The sequence below is a fragment of the Neofelis nebulosa genome, chromosome 18, assembly GCF_028018385.1.
Source record: "Neofelis nebulosa isolate mNeoNeb1 chromosome 18, mNeoNeb1.pri, whole genome shotgun sequence".
NCBI lineage: Eukaryota > Metazoa > Chordata > Mammalia > Carnivora > Felidae > Neofelis > Neofelis nebulosa.
In genome coordinates, this window is record NC_080799.1 from 5,354,589 (window position 1) to 5,364,772 (window position 10,184).

Sequence of the window (10,184 nt, forward strand, 5' to 3'; positions counted from 1 at the left end):
TCCCCAGTTGCCCTCTCTAGGTACTAACGAGTGCCCTGAGCTCACCCCACACCAGCCCCTAACACTTGCCTCCTGTGCTTGCTCTGTCCTCAAAACACACCCCAAATTAAACTCATCTTTTTAAAAATGTTTATTTATTTTTGAGAGAGAGAGAGAGAGAGAGATAGCGTGTGGCTGAGGGAGGGGCAGAGAACGAGAGGGAGACAGGATTGAAGTGGGCTTTGCCCTGACAGCAGAGAGCCTGGTGCGGGGCTCGAACTACTGAACCTCGTGAGATCATGACCAGAGCCAAAGTCAGACGCTTAGCCAGGTGAGCCACCCAGGAGCCCCTAAACTGGTCTTTTTTTGCCTGCTACCCCTAGGCTAGCTTGGTACCTTGTAAATAGCCTAAATTGTATTGTATTTCGAACACCTGCCTCCTTATCTCTCCTATTCATTCGTTCATTCATCCAATCAGTCAATCAACATTTGTTGGCCATTTACAGTAGGCATTTAATCCAGCCACCAGGAACGTGGCAGGCATTGTGCCTGTTTGACCCAGAAGGTACGGGTGTTGGGTTGTTTTTTTGTTTTGTTTTGTTTTGTTTTCGTTTTTACGTTTTCTTAGCCAGATTTTTATTGCAATCAATGTCGTGGATTAAAGACTCCACAGTCTTCCAGAACCAGACTGCTGGGATGTGTCCTTGCTGGGCGAATTACTTACTTTCTCTGTGCTTCTGTTTCCTTATCTGAAAAATCAAGGTTGGAATAGTACCTACCTTGTTGGGTTGATGTGAAAAACTGAATGAGTTAATACATGGGGCTCCTGGATGGCTCAGTCAGTTAAGCGTCCAACTCTTGATTTCGGCTCAGGTCATGATCTCACGGTTCGTGGGATCGAGCCCCATGTCAGGCTCTGTGCTGGCAGCGTGGAGCCTGCTTGGGATTCTCTGTCTCCCTTTTCTCTCTGCTTCTCTCTCTCTCTCTCAAAATAAGTAAATAAACTTAAAAAAAAAAAAAAGGAGTTAATATATGTAGACCAGAGGCCAGGGCCATGGTTAAAGCATCTGTACAGCACAAGCCAGAATCTCAGAGGTCACCTGTGTGTGTCCTCTGTCCCACATCCAACCATGTTCTGTGGGTTGTACCTGGTTGAAATGTATCCTATCATTTCTCATTCCCACCTGAGGTGGTGAGGCCTCAGTCCATCACTTTGTGCCTGAGTGTCCACAACGCTCTCTCCATCCAGATAGCTTTCCCAGATACTGATTTCATTTCCTTCGGGTAAATACCCAGAAGCAGAATTGCTAGATCATCTGGAAATCCCGTTTTTTATTTTCCGAGGAGCCTCCGTATCGTTTTCCACGGTGGCTACACCAGCTTACGTCCTCCTGAAAGTGCGCAGGGGTTCCCTTTCGCCAGGTGCCCATTGGCCGATGAATGGATAATGAGATGTAGTGTATCCGCACGATGGAATATTACTCAAGCTTAAAGAGGAAGGAAATTCCGACACCTGCTACAGCACGGACGAAACTGGAGGTCACCATGCTGAGCGAAATCAGGCCGCCACAGAAGGGCAACAATTGTATGATTCCACTTACCGGAGACACCTGGCTGGGCATTGGGGGAGGGGGGAATTGGGAGTTAGTATCTCGTGGGCACAGACTTTCAGTTTGGGAAGATGAAAAAGGCCTGGTGATAGATGGTGGTGATGGCTGCACAACAGTATGAATGTACTTGATGTACTTCAAAATTATTAAAATGGCGACTTAAAAAAATACGTACTTTTGAGAGAGAGCGTGTGCAAGTGGGGGAGGGGCAGAGAGAGAGAAGGAGCCACGGAATCCCGAGTAGACTCCACTCCTCCAGTGCAGAGCCCGACACAGGGCTCAAACCCATGAACCGTGAGATCATGACCTGAACTGAAATCATGAGTCGCCACTTGACTGACTGAGCCACTCAGGTACCAGAAAATGGCGGCCTTTATGTTATGTGTATTTTACCACAATTGCAGAGAAATTACTTCCTCAGCCACACTAGCCACGTTTCAAAGGCCCAACATGTGGCCAATGGCTACCATATTGGATCACGAAGATATAGAACATTTCCATCATCTCAGACCATCCTGTTGGCCAGTGTGACGCCAGGATGTAGTTGAGGAGGAGCTGGGTGCCATGGACCTCAGTGGTTCCTCCTCGCTGATATCATCATTGGGGACAAGGCATGAAGCCAAAAGGGGTGAGCGGGAAGCCTTCCCGTGGGGCCTAGTGCCGAGGGAGTGGTGCATTCTGGGTTTTCCTACACTCCTCCTGGATGATTTGAGAGTGAGCTGGACTCGATCACACATGCAGAGCCCGAAGCCCTGTCTGTGCTCACCTCTTAGCAGACAAAAGAGACCTGTGATCCCACCACCTTTAGAGAGGCTGAAGCAAGTACATCCCCCTCTGTATGACTCCAACGCTATTCTCCCTCGTTTTGGAGTCTTTCTCATTATGTATACTGGGGTTCCTTGAGGACAGAGGGCTGCATCTCATCTATTTTTCTACATGCTGTTAGCACTTATTACAATGCCTGGCACGGGGTAGCCGTTTGATAAATTTTATTTTTAATTTAAAAAAAATTATCTCTGTGCCAGGGTTCCTCCCACAAGAGTTGAGATGGCTTACAAAAGGAAAATATTCAACAAAGTAATCACAGCCTAGATAGGAAGAAGGAACCAGGGCCAGTTAAATGAAAAAGGGAGGGACAACTAGGAACAGAAGAAGTCAAAAGGCAAGTCAAAGGCTGACAGAGTTGCTTTAACCTCCTATTTGCTTCAGAGCTTCCTAGTGGGCAAAGTGAAAAGGAAGATAAGATCAGTTGTGTCCTTTTTACTGTCAGGGAAGGAAACACGTCTGTGGCAGACATCTCCCCTTTGTCACTTCAGATCCACCCTGAACCCTTCTCCACACGTTCTTTGTCCCAGGAAGAGCTGCAGGGACTATACTAACAGGTTCCGGTAGCCTCCAGCTTCTTGCTGGGTTTAACCCATGCAAAGCTCTGGCAGGAGGTAAGAGGAAGCCTGGAGAGTAAGGTTGCGTTTTTCATCTCCCCCGCCGCCCCCAGGGCCTCATCCCTTCAAGGTCAAATTGCTTTGGGCTGGCTATTCCCTCAACTGAAGATCATCCTTCTGTACCTCACTTTCTCCTCTTCTGGGTTCTGGTAACCCGCTCCTTCCCCACTCCTTCGGGGGGGGGGAGGGGGGAGGGGGGGCAGGGGGGCTGATAACAACATGGCTGTGGTTAGCCACACCTTTGGAAATAGCTCCATTGTAAATAAGCCCTCCTCAAATGATGATATTTTGAGTGTGCCATCTGGGTCCTGATGGGACCCCCACTGAAACCAATATCCATTTCTCATGGGAAGCAAGCTCTTGCCGCCCTAAATTTGAAAATGAATGTCTCATGTGGAGTGCATTATAGGGATAGGGACTAAGGGGTGGTGAACAACATTCCCACAGCAAAGGCAAACGCGGAAAGGAGTTTCAACGAATTGTTTCCTTTACGAGAGCCAAGAACATCTCATTCATTCATGCAGCAAATGATTATTCAACTCCTACTATGTGCCCAGGGCCATTCCAGGTGCTGGGAATCACGCTAACGAACAAAATGGAACCCGGGGAGGACAGCTCCCTGAGAGGCTGAGCTGCCGTGTCCCAGTATGTGCACTTTCGAATGGTGGTTCTCAAACTTCAGCATCTGATCCCCCCGGGGGGATGCTGCTTTAGACACAGATACCGGGCTCCACCCCCAGTTTCCAGGCTGGGGCCTAAACATGTGCATTTCTTTTCTTTTTCTTTTTTTTTTTTTAATGTTTATTTAGTTTTGAGAGAGAGATAGAGACAGAGACAGAGAATGAGTGGGGGAGGGGCAGAGAGAGAGACATACACCATCCGAAGTAGGCTCCAGGCTCTGAGCTGTCAACACGGAGCCCAACACAGGGCTTGAGCCCGCTGACCACGAGATCATGACCTGAGCCGAAGTCGGACGCTTAACCGACTGAGCCACCCAGGCGCCCCTAAAAATGTGCATTTCTAACACATTTCCAGGTGGTAGTGTTGCTTCTTCTGGTCTGGGGATCCCACTGACTTGTGATGCCTAAACCCCAAGAGTGGTCCACAGAAGCCCTCTCGAAATGAGCATATCCTGTAAGCCCTCTGTCAGTGATGAATCTCCTCCTTCACTTCTGTATCCCATCTGGGGCCATGTTCTCTAGCCAGGGTTCTGGATGCTAAAAATCCCCACTCTTAGTTATAAGAATCCAGGAGATGTACCCCCTCTCACCTTTTTTTGAAGTTTATCTATTTTGAGGGGGAGACAGACAGAGAGCCGGGGAGAGGGGCAGAGAGAGAGAGAGAGAGAGAGAGAGAGAATCCAAAGCAGGCTCTGCATCATCAGTGCAGAGCCCAATGTGGGGCTTGATCCCACTAAAAGTGAGATCGAGACCTGAGCCAAGATCAAGATAGTCGCTCAACTGAGCCACTCAGGCACCCCCAGGAGATGTCCCTTTTTGTAAACAAAGGCACTGATTCCAGGACTCTGGGTAGCATAGGAGTGTTGAGAGATAAAATCTAAACTGAGCACCCCCTTCTGTGTTCCCTCACTACGGCAGGGACTGGCTTCCCCACTAAATGAAAGCTCTAATTCTTAGCTGGCTACATGGCCGGCTAGAAAAAAAGCCTACATTTCCCAGGCTCCCATACGCCCAGGCATGGCAATGTGTCTACATTCAGAGCAATGAGTTTTTCTTCCTAATTGAGATATAATTCACATAGCATAAAATTCACCCTTTTAAAGGGAATTCAGCAGTTTTTCAATATAATTCACCAAGTCGTGCAACCATCGCCACCATAGAATTCCAGAAGGGCACATGAGTTTTAAGCTTCCAGGAACTTTCCTTAAAAGATAGCTCTTGTAAACTCTTTGCCCCTTCTTCTTCATCCTGTCTTCCATTTTGCAACCTGGAGTGTGGATGTGCTGGCTGGCATTCCAGCTGCTATCTTGGACCATGAGGATGGGGCCACACCCTAGGGATGACAGCGTGGGAAGCTGGAAGGAGCCAGGACACCTGAGACCTTTGTGTTGCCAAGACTGTTCACCCAGACTTTTAAATGAGAAAGGAATAAACTTGTGACTTGTTTAAGGCTCTCTTATTTGGGGAGAGGGGGCGGGGGGGGGGGGGGGGCGTGTCACCAATACTCACAGCTGAACCTAATTCTAACTGATAACCAGTAATCTGATGAATCAATCTGGGTTCTTAGTCACAACCCCAGGAACTAACTCTAATCGGTTTGGGCAGAAAAGGGACGCATTAAAGATAATGGCTAACTCACAGCCTCCCCGGGAAGGCTGGAGAGCCCAGATTGGAGCCTACACGGGCAGGAACAAGGCCCAAGCACACCACAGGACAGGTTTAATGGAGACACCACCGCTAGAAACAAATCGAAATCCCTCTGATTCCCTCTGTCTAGGCGTTATATGCAGTTTTGGCCACCCTCCTTCAGGGTGGATATGCCTGGTATTCGCTTCCATTTCTAGCCTCTGGCTAGGCACCCATGCAACTGATTGGTGGAACACAGTCACACAGCAGGGCCCTAGCTTCAAAGGAGGCTGGGAGAATGATCATCAGCCTCCCACAGCCATGCCGGCCAGCCAGAAGGAATGATAAATGGCCACTACAACCATCTCTGGCATCCCCCACGGCTGTTGCCAAAGCATGCATCTCAGGTGGCTGTTTAATGAACAGAGCCTCGGGCTTACGTCCGTGGGAAGGAAATCTCTGATGGGCAATGGCTTATCTCCAGGACTTACTCAACCACGTCTTTTAATGCTTTATATTGCCTGTTGCTTTGGGTGTGATGAGTCTGTGGGTCGCCTCTTGAAATTCCCTGCTTGTCCTGAAAAGAAGCATATGCGTCCGCAGTGAGCTTGTCACGAGGAGCAGACAGTTCCTGACCCAGCAGAAAATTCCGCCTGCAACTCCTACTCCAGAGTCGTGGGTTTCCTCCTTTTTCTTTATCCCCGAGAGGACAAGGGCCCAAACTTCATGACCAGGACGGAGGGAGTGTGTCACTGCAAGACTGGATTCGAACCAGGGGCGCCTGGGTGGCTCAGTCGGTTAAGCGTCCAACTCTTGGTTTTGGCTCAGGTCAGGCTCTTGAAGTTCATGAGTCTGAGCCCCGCATCGGGCTCTATGCAGAGAGTGAGGAGCCTGCTTGGGTTTCTCTCTTTCCTTCTCCTCTCATGCTCTCTCTCTCTCTCAAAATAAACAAATAAACTTATTAAAAAAACTCTAGGGGCACCTGGGTGGCTCAGCCAGTTAAGCGTCCGGCTTCAGCTCAGGTCATGATCTCTCGGTCCGTGAGTACGAGCCCCGCATCGGGCTCTGTGCTGACGGCTCAGAGCCTGGAGCCTGCTTCCGATTCTGTGTCTCCCTCTCTCTCTGCCCCTCCCCCACGCTCTCTCTCTCTCTCTCTCTCTCTCTCTGTCTCTCTCTCTCTCAAAAATAAATAAACATTAAAGAAAAATTTTTTTAAAGTCTAAAAAAACTGGTTTGGACTCAGTGCCGATTCTTCATCCACGAAGAGAAGCTTTGGGCTCCATGCTTCTCAAGACCCGTCCAGCTCAAACCTATATTCTCGGGTTTAGTGCTGCTGCCTTTTCCAAACTTCCTGGGGCCCCTCCAGGAGGCAGGTGTTGGTGACACCTAGAATCAGGAGCCAGAGGACTTTTTTAATTGGCCTTATTTCTATTTCTATTAAAAAGCAGGCTCGCTCAGCAATTCCACCTCTGGATATACACCCACGAGGACTGAGAGCAGGAGTGTGGGCAAGTAATGTAAACCCATGCTCCTAGCAGCGTTATTCTCAACAGCCAGAGGGTAGAAACAACCCAGGGGTCCATCAACGAATGAATGGAGAAACAAGATGTAATCTATCCGTACCTTGGAATACTATCCAGCCTTAAAAAGGAAAGAAATTTCGACACCTGCTCTAATATGAACCAGCCTCGAGGACATCATGTTAGATGAAAGAAGCCACTCACGAAATGACAAATATTATATGATTCCACTTATGTTATGGCACCTAGAATAGTCGAATTCAGACAGAAAGTGAAATGGTGGCTGCGGGGGGCTGGGGGGAGATTCAGTTTGGGGAGGCGAAAAGTTTCCAGAGAGGTTTGGTGGTGATGGTTGCACAGCAGTGTGAAGGTACTTAATGCCTCCGAGCTGTAACTTATGAATAGTTAAAGTGATACATTTTATGTTATGTATATTTGGCCATAATAATAATAATTTGAAAACGTCTGCTTGCTCAGAGCCCAGGGTCTTCAAAGATTCCCTTGGCTGGATCTTATTAGCAGGACTACAGCGAAGTTACCCATTGCCAAAACATCCCATGAACTCACTCGGTTCACTGATAATTGTAATCAATACAGAGAAAAGCAGCCACCAGCCAGCCCTTCCCCATTCTTATGTAAAGGAGCCAGCACCTATTTATATAAGACGTGCTGTCGTCTGGAGACGTGGACCCTCTGACTTGTGGAAAGGTGCAGATTCCACTTAGATATTCCCAAGTCGCATTCCCAAATCGTCTTGTCCCCAAACAAGCCAGCTGCTGGCTCCAGCTCCCTTCTGAACACAGACACATCCACCCAGATTTGAATAAAGACGCGACAAATAGAATATCCTCTCCATGCGTCTGTACCTTGCTCAGAAACAATGCAGAGTGGCAAATCGAAAAGCTATCCGCCATCCCAACAGCAACAATCTTTCAAGTAAAATTTAAAGAAATACATGGAATGTAGCCAAACATCCCCACCAAAAATAAAACACTCCACTTCCCTCAGCCGATTCAATTATCTCGCTAAAAAAGGGCTTTTTTTAACACCTCCCAGCAGGCAGCAGATTCGGAGTTGGTGGGGATCACAGTGCATAATCAAGCACCCAGAGTCCAAGGCGTAAAATAAAACACGGACTGGCTTGGCCAGGAGCAGCGGCGCCCTAGCACCATGAATATAAATGTTTAGAAATGGATATTATCGTTTTCGTGCCATCTGGAATATTTTCCACGATGTAAAGCATATTAAAAAAAAAAATTCCTCATGATTCTCTGATTGTGGTGACAATGCGGGTGCTATGCTGGTGACTTAGTCTCTGTCCTTGACATGATATTGCTCTGAGTTGAGTCTGTGCCATCCACCAGCTTAAAAACAAAAATAAACACACAAAGGTAAAACAAACCAAAACAAACAAAAAAACAAAACCTTCCCCCTTTCCCAATAAGATAATTCAGGCTCATTATAGAACAGTGAGAAAATACCCTCTCCACGCCCCACCAAAAAAAAAAAAAAAGAAAGAAACATCCACAGTCCTACCGTTTAGAGATAACTGCCTTAGTAGTCCAATGTTTTGGTGATTTCCTTCTAGTTCTTATGAATATGTATGAACACAAATTTGAATATGCATATGAATATGAGATCATGCTGCCTCCTTTTCCTTAACATGGCAACATGGCATTTTCCCTTGTCAACACGGTCACTCCCAGGTCTGGTCACGTTTGTCTCATCCCCTTTCCTGCCTCTTAAGGCCTTTTGGTCTCTGTCTTCTGGCTGGATATCTCACCTGCCCTATGCTTCCCTTTCTCATCCAGCCTTCCTGCGACGTAATTTTCCATAGTCAGCCCTCTCTATTGGAGTGTCTGTGCTCCGGGCCTGTCCAGGGCCATCAGGGCCTTCTGGCCACTCAGCAGCCAGCCCCGCTGGACCCCCGGATCCCTGGCCAGGCCTCTTGCCAGCCAGGACAGCCTCTACAGACACAGCCACTCGACACCCACCGGCTCTCTCACCAAGCCTCCATGTAAACAGCTCAGGAGGCCCCATGTCGTTTCCCTGAAATGCTTCTTTGAAGTATAAAGAAGTTTACCATGGGATTTCCCCATAGCAGTCATGAGCTTACATGGTTTATATTCCTCAGCCATTTCAAAAAGAAGAAAGTCCCAGATGGTTTGTTCTCAAAGGAATTGGGTGTGGCCGAGTAAGACCCAAGAAATCTCAGCACAAGCAGAGGAGGACAGAGGATGGTTTTAGGGGTGGCCAGGGATGTCCCACACACCTGTGCCTCGTACCTCCCAGGGGCAAGAGAGCCCCCATTCTCCAGCTAAAGAGCTAGTTGTGGTTTTTCACCTGCTCAAGACCGAGGACAGACCTGGTGTGGGTCCCTACAGCTTAGGCCCCCTTGGCTCTCCTTCCTTCCTTGGGGTCTCCACCAGCCCGCCTGAGCTGGGATGAACCTTACCTGTGCTCAGGCAGCGTATCAGGCGGAGAGGTGAGCAGATGGGACAGGGCCAGTGTCCCCCAACAGGAAACAGGAACGAGGAGGGAGACTATGGCTGTGGGCCCAAGTCCCTGCTGCTGATCAAATACTGTCCCACACGTTAGCATCCTCGGGGAGAACACATCTGTAAAATGGGCACAGCGCCCCTCCCAGAGGGTTACTCTAGTGAATACTGAAAAACAAAAACTCCACACACCGGAAGAGCCTGCATATCACTCGGGACACAGCATCCTGAGCAGAGCCTGGAATTGTGTGTGGCTTGTCCCCGAAAATCCAAAAGAGGGACACACCCATGCCATCCTAAAAGAGCCGTGGTTCATGATTGAAACCGGCTATACAAGGAGCAATGGAAAGGCTTGTTTCTAATAAAACCCTGCAATTAAAACAATAGCCGTACGTCCCTCTGCTATTAAATAATAAATCCATCGAGCATTAGAGAAAGAACCACGTGTTCCGGCGTTCCGGCGGATCTTGTTGGCAGGAACCACCCTGACCGGCTTCGAGCACAAACAGGTGAGGTGAAGGGAGGGGCAGGAAGTCACCTGGGCCTCCCTGACTTGGGCCCAGCACCTGGGGTGGAGGGTGAGGGGGAGTACGGCTTCCTGCCGGGCACCGAGCCCGTGCAGGAGCCTCGGGAAGGATCAGACACCAACCACAAATGGAAGCCTAAGGGTTACCCAGGTGACTTTGATCTCAGGTTCTGGGCGGCTGCTGGAGGAGTCAATCCCTGACTGGTCGTCTCTGGGGTCACATGAAGTGTTTACTTGGAGGCAGACAGCAAAAAAAAAAAAAAAAAAAAAAGGGAAATTCCTCCTTCTGGCTGTCCCTTGCTG

At 48.6% G+C, this 10,184-nt stretch overlaps 1 long non-coding RNA gene across 1 annotated transcript; it reads right to left on the reverse strand.

The window, feature by feature from the left end:
- Window positions 1-1,291: 1,291 nt before the first annotated feature.
- On the reverse strand, window positions 1,292-9,858 carry LOC131501140 (uncharacterized). The gene is made up of 2 exons (XR_009256659.1): window positions 9,313-9,858; window positions 1,292-1,589 (listed from the first exon to the last, which is right to left on the reverse strand). It is a non-coding gene; the product is annotated as an uncharacterized LOC131501140 (long non-coding RNA).
- Window positions 9,859-10,184: the final 326 nt, after the last annotated feature.